We start from the raw sequence: 10498 nt of genomic DNA, 5'->3' as shown, positions 1-10498 counted from the left end.
GGGTGGGAGGGAGGCTTCTCTTTCATTTTTTTGGTCATTTTTGATTTTTATTTTATTGCTTGATTTGTTTTTCACACAAATGAAATGAATAAAGCAAGCACTCTTAAATGTGGGTGTGAATCAAAAGTTACATCTAAGTTCCTAGCTTCAGTTACCAGAATTAGGGGCAGATTTTAAAAGCCCTGTGCATGTAAATCCAGCCGGATTTATGCGCGCAGGGGACATGTGCACTGGCGCGCCTATGTTGCATAGGCCTCCAGCGCGCGCAAAGCCCCGGGACGCATGTAATTCCTGGGGCTTTGCTTGGGGGCCTGTCAGGGGTGTGTCAGGGGCTGTGTGGCATTCAGGGGCGTTCCGGGGATGGGGCCATGGGCGTGATGTCGGCCCGGGGGTGTGACCGAGGCCTCCGAACCAACCCCTGGGCCGGGGAATGGTGTGCCGGCATCCTGCTGGCGTGCGCAACTTACGCCTGCCTCAGGCAGGCGTAACTTTCTGCACAAAGGTGGGGGGGATTTAGTTAGGACTTGGGGGTGGGTTAGGGAGGAGAAGGGAAGGGAAGGTGGGGGGCCGGAAAAATGTTCCCTCCGAGGCCGCTCCGATTTGGGAGCAGCCTCGGAGGGGACGGAGGCAGGCTGCTCGGTTCGGCGCGCGCAGGTTGCACAATTGTGCACCCCCTTGCACGCGCCAACCCTGGATTTTATAACATTCGTTCCGGGTTGCATGAACAAATCTACGCCCGCGCATTACTTTAAAAATCTACCCCTTAATGTTTCTCCTGAGAATGTTATACTCTTAATTCAGCTGTGTTACCTACTATTTCTACTATTTCTCATTTTGTTTGTCTTGTCAATGGACTTCTGCATAGATCACTTTTCTATTTTAAAGTCAGTCTCTTAACAGTCTTCCCAATTAGAAGAAATCTTCCTCTAAAACATTCTAGCACTCCACTTAAATTTTAGTGCTGAGCTGACAGGTCAGTCTCTTCATCCCCCTTAGTTTAGCTGGCTGCTATATTTCTGGCTCGCCTTCAGCCATGCTACCTCTTGTCTGCCTCTCCTCTTTTATTTATAGTACCTGCTAGCTTATTAGTGTAGCTAAGCTGAATCATTATGACTCAGATCTCTACTCAGATTCCAACAGAACTCAGTGAGCCAGGGAGCCTGAGAAATGTTGTCCCACCAAGAAGCCAGCTAGATTTCTATAACCATTTATTCTAACAAGAAAAAAAAAAATACCTGCTTCATAGTTCTGTGCCCTACTTCTGTGCAGGGATGAATACAATTCTATCACAGTAAGGGCATGATTAAAGCATCTACACATTTAAAATGGGGTTTTACATGTGTGAATGCACTTTATCCATTTAAATTGCTATGATATACGCTATTGAATTGTCCATAGGCTATTTACATGTAAGTGCACTTTAAATATGTAAATGGATTTTTTAAATTGCTATGATAGTATGTAACATTTACATATGTAACTCCTTTAAAAATTACCACCTGTGTGAGAAAAAAATAAAATCACTGACCAGCTGAATAATAGTAATTATCCAGGATAGGCCCAAACTGCATCAGTCCTCTAAGACATAAATCATTTCTTCTGGCCCTGCACATCATTTTAGAATCCATAAAAAATCTAAATTGGGTTCTGTGTTAATAATGGAGCATATTTGCATGAATATGCATAAAATGTACTTTGTTAATAAGTACAATTCATTTGCATTATAAAAATAAAGTACTTTTCAAATGTTCTGTTTTGTTTTACAAATTTTACTTTTATTTCATTCGTTACTCCATTTTCAATTTTCACCTTGTTTTTTTTTAATTTACATTGGTTTTCTTCTGTCTTCTTATACCTTCTGCCATTACTGCCTTTGTTTTTCTCTAATAAGAGATTTTTCTCTTGATGTGTAACAGCAATTTTAAAAAGTCTTTATGTATCATAAGGATGTGTTATATTTAACAGCCATTGCTTTTTTCATATTTGCTATATAGGCATACAGAGTTCCACCAAAGTGAGGTAATAACAAATCACTATGCTTCCAGTTAGTTAGGAGTAAGTGCACAGCAACAGTTAGTAAAAAATCAAGCAATTTGTGGTGCAGAGGGGAAAGATGGAGAGACGGGGTTGCCCCACGAAGTATGACTATGCAATAAGTAGTAGGACAAGATAGACCCAACATTTTGGAAATCAAAATCCATTTGTCAAAAGGACAGAACAACATGTGTGACAACATGGCCCTGGGTGCTGCACATGAACAGCAAGAGTGAGAGGTGACTAGTCCAGCGCGGAAAAGTATTCACAGGGTCTACACTGCCTGATGTGGCACAAAAAAGGAGGTTTGGGTCAAACTGGAAGATAGATACGCACAGAAAATTTCCAAAAATATTCACAGTCTACCTTCCCTGAAAGGCAATTGACTTCGGAGAGCCATAAAGCATACAAACCCAGCAAAGGCTGTGGGAGGGAGGACTTCAGAAGTTTGTAAATCCTGGATGCCATATGCCCTTGGATACCAAAGTCCTGATAGATAGTGTACAAAAAGAGATGGTCATCCGTGCAAAAAATCATGACTCAGGAGAAGCCTGTAATGCACTGCATAGCTGAAGCCAGGCATAAAACTGAAAGCCAGGCAGAGAAAAACTCCCCTTGTAATTTGGAGAACAGTAAAAGGGATTCTTTATGCAGCACAGAAGAAAGAAACCACATGCTTTTATGTTGCCAGATATACCAATTAAGTAAGTGGCCACCTACAGATATTGAGGGGTTGTGCCACAGAAGGACAAATCGGGAAGGCTTCCATGGAGGTGCACCAGGAGTGCACGACCATTCAAATTCTGTGAAGGCTTAATAGAGAGAACATAGTATAGGGTGATAAGCAAGGGAAAATGCAGGAAACATCCCTGGGAAGCCTTCAAGGGGAAAAGGAGAGAGTACCTTTTCAATGGACTGCCAATGAGAACAATCTGAAGGTGAAAAGTTTGGGAAAACAGATAATACTCCTGTTGCAATATAAAGGCTTGATGGCATGAGTAGAAATCTGGAAAATTAACTCCCCCTCTATTCTTATCTGTTTTTAATTTGGACAAAGCAATTCAGGGTGCTTTATTATGCCATAGAAACCGGGAAAGTAATCGCTCCCCTTGTTGATAAAAATCTTTGGGAAAACAAATGGGTATCATAGAAAGTACAAAATTTAATCGTGGGGCAAGGACCACTTTTATGGTGCAAGTCATCCCCACCAGGTCAAGTGTAAGGGAGACCATTGTAGAGAAGCATCACGTAACATCTGCAGAAGAGAAGACTTAGTGGGTAATCATGGTAGAGATGTCCTCATAAAAGCATATGCCTAGATATTTAAGACCTTGGGACACTTTCTGAATTGGATGGCTAGAGAAATCCACCAAAGCACCAAGAGAATTTAAGGAGGATCGTCTCAGTTTTATACCAATTGATTTTGTAACCAGAAAAGGCAGAGTAGGAGGAGATCAGAGTAAACAGATGAGAGAGTGAGGAGTTGGGATTTGCTAGAAATAGCAGAACATCATCAGCATATGCAGGCAGTTTATACATTTCTTTTCCAATAGTAACACCTTCAATATTAGAATCTTGTCTAATAGCTAGTAGTAGAGGTTCTAAAGCCAGGTTGAATTAAAGGGGAGAGAGGGGGCAACTCTGACAAGTGCCTCTATACAAGAAAAAAAAGAGGAGTGGCATGATTGTTAATATAAAGAAAGGCAGATGGGGAACTATAGAGAAACTGAACCCATGACAAAAGGTGGGACCAAAACTGAATCATTGAAGTGTTTCAAATAGAAAGCTCCATTCTACTTGATTGAACACGTTTTCAGCATCCAGTGAAAGAGCCACCATCTGGATAGTGGATGAGAGGGTTTCTTCCTGAATGTGGAGAAAAAGGCGAGTGTTATGAAAAATCAGTCTATTTTTAATAAAACTGGACTGATCTGGATAGATCAGGGAACACATTACGTCAGTCAATCTTGAGCCAAAAGTTTAGCAAAAATGTTATAGTCTGTATTTAGTAAAGATATTGGTCTGTAATTGGATATAAGCTGATCGTTTCTCCCTGGCTTTGGAAAAACTACTATGCAAGCTTCTGCTAAAAATTAAGCAGCTGAGGGATGATATGTCATAGAAGAGAAAAGATAATTTAAATGAGGGTTAAATGCCTCCTGAAAAGCTTGATACAAGTCCACTGTGAAGCCATTGCATCCATGATTTCTTCTGCAAGAGAGACGGGAAATAACCACTGCAATTTCTTCAAGAGAATTTAGGTTATCCACAGCTGATTTTGATTCTTGTTGAGAAAAGGATGAGAAAGCCCCAAAAGGAAATGGCTGATGACATTGATAAAAGCTGAAGATTCTGAGTGATATAGATCAGAGTTGAAATCATGAAAGGTGTGTAGTATGTCTGTGTCTAAGGTGAGTGGGAGTCCTGATGAAGATTTAACATGGAAATATGTTTTTTGTCTTTCTGACACTTGATGTATGAAGCTAGTAGATGGCCACATTTATTGTTCTCTGTATAATAATGAGCACATTTGTGGAATAGAGTTAAACTCACTTGAGAGCTCAATAACTTGTTATATGCATAGCGAGCTTTCAATAATTGATTCAGGATGGCAGGTGGTGGTGATGAGAAATGGGTTTTCTCTAGAAGAGCTACTTCTGAATATAGAGAATTGAGAGCTGTCTTTTGAGACTTCTTTTGTCTGATGTTGAAACTTATGATCTCGCCACATACAATGGCATTAAAGGCATCCCATATAAAGGGGAAGGAAACATCTGGAGTAATGTTGTGCAAAAATATTCAGAGATCTTATCCTTGAGAAAAGCCAAGAAGGAGGCATCTGCTTACAGTGCCGAGTTAAATCTCCAGTGGTGGTCTACCATGGAAGGAGAAGACAGTGCATAAATAAATGAAACTGCCGCATGATCTGCTACCAGGATAGGATGGATAATAGCATATTACACTAGGGGCATCATGGAATGAGATAATAAGAAATAATCAATTCTTGAATAAGATGAGTGTGGAGGGGAAGAATAAGTGAAGTCTTTATCGGTGGGATGCATTATATGCCAAGGGTCAATCAATCCAAGTGAGTCAATAGAGCTATGCAGAACTTTTCAAGACTTGGAGATGGTAATCCTGACAATAGACTGTTTATCCAGAAAAGGGTTGGCTGAAGTCACCTCCAATGATTAAGTTTGTAGGGCCCATGCCCAAAATAAGTGCAAATGTTGTGTGAAAAATGTCAGGGTCATCTGAATTGGGGGCATACAGGTTGGACAAAATAAAAGATTTATTGGTAATAGAAGCATGAACAAAACCCTAGCAACCTTCTGGGTCCAAGATATGGTGAATGATCTGTGTCCCAATTTCTTATTAAATAGAATAGCTACTCCCCTCTTTTTGTTCAGAGCTGGGTTATAAAGAACCTTGCCCACCCATGATTGTTTCAGCTTAAGTGATTCAGTAGGGGGTAGATGAGTCTCCTGAATCAGGGCAATGTCTGCATGTAAATAATGCAAGTATGTGTGAGCACCTTTTTATTTTTAATTGGGTGAGAAAGTCTGTTGACATTCAATGAGACCACTTGGATGGTGCTAGCAGATGAAGCCATGATGAAAGGTTAGTAATGTTGAATAGTCTCAAATGGTGGTATACTAAGAACATAAGTCTCAAATGGTGGTATACTAAGAACATAAGAACATGCCATAATGGGTCAGACCAAAGGTCCATCAAGCCCAGTATCCTGTTTCCAACAGTGGCCAATCCAGGCTATAAGAACCTGGCAAGTACCCAAAAACTAAGTCTTTTCCATGTTATCATTGCTAGTAATAGCAGTGGCTATTTTCTAAGTCAACTCAATTAATAGCAGGTAATGGACTTCTCCAAGAACTTATCCAATCCTTTTTTAAACACAGCTATACTAACTTCACTAACCACATCCTCTGGCAACAAATTCCGGAATTTAATTGTGCGTTGAGTGAAAAAGAACTTTCCCCGATTAGTTTTAAATGTGCCACACACTAACGTCATGGAGTGCCCCCTAGTCTTTCTATTATCCGAAAGAGTAAATAACCGATTCATATCTACCCATTCTAGACCTCTCATGATTTTAAACACCTCTATCATATCCCCCCTCAGCTGTCTCTTCTCCAAGCTGAAAAGTCCTAACCACTTTAGACTTTCCTCATAGGGGAGCTGTTCCATTCCCTTTATCATTTTGGTAGCCCTTCTCTGTACCTTCTCCATCGCAACTATATCTTTTTTGAGATGCGGTGACCAGAATTATACACAGTATTCAAGGTGTGGTCTCAGCATGTAGCGATACAGAGGCATTATTAATTAATTAATTAATTAATTTATTTATTCATTTTTACATACCGTCATTGGGTTCAGCCATCATAATGGTTTACAAAGTCAAACAAAAACAGATAAATTATACATAGTTACAAAAAAGTAACAATGGGGGGGGGGGAATGGAAGGAAGGGGAAGATGGTTGGGTGAAAAAGGGAGGAAAAGGCAAAAAAGGGAAGTAACAGTAATAGTATTAATTTATCATAAAGGAGGGATTCTATCATTACTTCTTATAAGTTCCGAATTGTAATGCATATGGTTGATGCTAGTTGTAGATACTTTTTCTTTCGTGCCTGGGTTTGGTTGGTTGAGTTGAACAGTTATATGTCCATGTAATAGTTCTCGTATATCCAGGGCTGGGTGGGTGAAGGTTCTCCTGCGACCCTGATTCAGATGCCCATACAACATCTTCCACCAAGCTGCACACACCTCTGGCTGATCGCTTCAGGTAGAAAGGCATGGGCGTACCTCCAAGGGACGGAATCTCTGCTGATACTGATATGCAATAACCCCCAATTCGCACCAGGTCAAGTGTTCCAACACTGGGCATCTCTGGGGCTACGACTGGTATCATTTGGATGCCCAATCTTCCAGTCTTGCAAGGTCCTCCTGTAGTGTATCACAACCCGCTTGTGATTTAACTACTCTGAATAATTTTGTATCATCTGCAAATTTGATAACCTCACTCATCTTATTCCTTTCCAGATCATTTATATATATATTGAAAAGCATCGGTCCAAGTACAGATCCCTGAGGTACTCCACTGTTTACCCTTTTCCACTAAGAAAATTTACCATTTAATCCTACTCTCTGTTTCCTGTCTTTTAACCAGTTTGTAATCCATGAAAGGACATCGCCTCCTATCCCATGACCTTTTAGTTTTCTTAGAAGCCTCTCATAAGGGACTTTGTCAAACACCTTCTGAAAATCCAAATACACTACATCTACAGGTTCACCTTTATTCACATGTTTATTAACCCCTTCAAAAAAATGAAGCAGATTTGTTATGCAAGACTTCCCTTGGGTAAATCCATGTTGACTGTGTTCCATTAAACCATGTCTTTCTATATGCTCTACGATTTTGATCTTGAGAATAGTTTCCACTATTTTTCCCAGCACTGTAGTCAGGCTCACTGGTCTATAGTTACCCGTATCGCTCCTGGTGCCTTTTTTAAATAGTGGGGTTACATTGGCCACCCTCCAGTCTTCAGGTACAATGGATGATTTTAATGATAGGTTACAAATTTTAACTAATAGATCAGAAATTTATTTTTTTAGTTCCTTCATTACCCTAGGATGCATACCATCCGGTCCAGGTGATTTGCCACTCTTTAGTTTGTCAATCTGACCTACTACATCTTCCAGGTTCACAGTGATTTCATTCAGTCCAGATGTATTCCACACATTATGAAAGGTGGAAGGAAGGCAAAACGATTACTTGCATGGTTAAATGGTGAGGTGAAAAAGGTTATTTTAGCCAAAAGATCTTTATTCAAAAATTGGAAGAAGGATCCAACAGAAGAAAATAGGATAACGAATAAGTGCTGACATTGATAAGACAGGCTAAGAGAGAATTTGAAAAGAAGATGGCCATAGAGGCAAAAAATGACAGTAAAAACTATTAAAAATATATATCCAAAGTAGAAAGCCTGAGAGGGAGTCAGTTGGACCGTTAGATGATTGAGGGGTTAAAGGGCACTAAGAGAAAATAAGGCCATCATAGAAAGATTAAATGATTTCTTTGCTTTGTTGTTTACTGAAGAGGATGTTTGGGAGATGCCCGTTCCAGAAAAGGTTTTTATAGGTAATGATTCAAATGAACTGAACCAAATCAAGGTGAACCTAGAAGATGTGGTAGGCCTGATTGACAAATTGAAGAGTAGTAAATCACCTGGACTGGATGGTGTACACCCCAGGGCTCTGAAAGAACTAAAAAATGAAATTTAAGGTCTATTAGTTAAAATTTGTAACCTATCATTAAAATCATCCATTGTGCCTGTAGATTGGAGGGTGGCTAATGTAACCCCAATATTTAAAAAGGGCACCAGGGGTGATCTGGGAAACTAGTACTACAGACCAGTTAGCCTGACTTCAATGCCAGGAAAAATAGTAGAAAGTGTTCTAAAGATCAAAATCACAGAACATATAGAAAGACATGGTTTAATGGAACAAAGTCAGCATGGCTTTACCCAAGGCAAGTCTTCAATTTTTTGAAGGGATTAATAAACATGTAGATATAGGTAAACTGGTGGATGTAATATATTTGGATTTTCAGAAGGCATTTGACAAAGTTCTCACGAGAGGCTTCTAAGAAAAGTCAAAAGTCATGGGATAGGTGGTGATGTCCTTTTTTGGATTATAAACTGGTTAAAAGACAGGAAACAAAGAGTAGGATTAAATGGACAATTTTCTCAGTCGAATGAAGTGCCTCAAGGATCTATACTAGGACCCATGCTTTTCAATTACTTTATAAATGAGCTGGAAAGGAATACGACAAGTGAGGTAATCAAATTTTCAGATGATACAAAATTATTCAGAGTAGTTAAATCACAAGCAGAATGTGATACATTGCAGGAAGACCTTGTGAGACTTAAAAATTGGGCATCCAAATGGCAGATGAAATTTAATTTGGATAATTGCAAGGTGATGCATATAGGGAAAAATAACCCATATTGTAGTTACACAATGTTAAGTTCCATATTAGGAGCTTCCACTCAGGAAAGAGATCTAGGCCTCATAGTGTATAATACTTTCAAATATTTGGCTCAGTGTGCTGTGGCAGTCAAAAAAGCAAACAGAATGTTTGGAATTATTAGGAAGGGGATGGTGAATAAAATGGAGGATGCCATAATGCCTCTGTATCACTCCATGGTGAGACCACACCTTGAATACTGTGTACAGTTCTGATTGACGCATCTCAAGAAAGATTTAGTTGCAATGGAGAAGGTACAGAGAAGGGCGACCAAAATGATAAAGGAGATGGAACTGCTCCCCTATGAGTAAAGGCTAACGAGGTTAGGGCTGTTCAGGTTGGAGAAGAGACAGCTGAGGGGGGATATAATAGAGGTCTTTAAATTCATGAGAAATCTAGAACGGGTAAATGTGAATCTATTATTTACTCTTTCAGAGAATAGAAGGACTAGGGGACACTCCATGAAGTTAGCATGTAGCACATTTAAAAATAATCGGAGAAAATTCTTTCACTTTACACGTAAACTCTGGAATTTGTTGCCAGTGGATGTGGTTAGTAGAGATGTGTTTAGTTTTTACATGTTGGCTTGGGCTTCGGCTCCGGAGACCCGTGCAAAACTTCATTTTCCAAAGGGTCGGGTTTTGTTTTTTTTGTCGATTTTTCACAAAAAAACCCAAAAACATCCAATCTTTTATAATTTAGTTTATTACAACCCCCACCCTCTGGACTCCCCAGAAACTTGCCTAAAATCCATGGTGGTCCAGCGGGGGTCCCAAGAGCAACCTTCTGCTCTCGGGCCATCGGCTGCCAGTAAACAAAATGGCGCCAATGGCACTTTGCCCTTACCATGTGACAGGGGCTACTGGTGCCATTGGTTGGCCCTGTCACATGGCAGGAGCAATGGATGGCTGGCACCATTTTCTAAGATGGTGCTGGCCGTCCATTGCTCCTACCATGTGACAGGGGCCGACCAATGGCACCGGTAGCCCCTGTCACATAGTAAAGGCAAAGGGCCACCAGCGCCAATTTGTTTACTGGCAGCCGATGGCCCGAGAGTGGGAGATCACTCCCTGAACCCCTGCTAGACCACCAAGGATTTTAGGCAAGTTTTGGGAGGGTCCGGAGGGTGGGGGGATTGTAATAAACTCAATTTTAATGGTTGGGGTGGGTTTGTTTGTTTTTTTTAAATAAAGGTGCTCCTCCCCCCTGCGCTAACCCGAACAACAAATTTTCCCCAAAGTTCAGGGAAAATCCATCTCGGGATTCGGGTCCAACTAATCATGCAGAATTGGACAATTCCTTTGAAATTTTCCAATTTGGCAAAAACAAATGCACATCTCTAGTTATTAGTGCAGTTAGTGTAGCTAGGTTTAAAAAAGGTTTGGATAAGTTATTGGAGGAGAAGTCCATTACCTGCT

This window comes from Rhinatrema bivittatum, chromosome 2 (assembly GCF_901001135.1).
Source record: "Rhinatrema bivittatum chromosome 2, aRhiBiv1.1, whole genome shotgun sequence".
NCBI classification, from domain to species: domain Eukaryota; kingdom Metazoa; phylum Chordata; class Amphibia; order Gymnophiona; family Rhinatrematidae; genus Rhinatrema; species Rhinatrema bivittatum.
The sequence above is the reverse complement of the archived record's forward strand: the minus strand, read 5'-3'. Positions refer to the sequence as shown.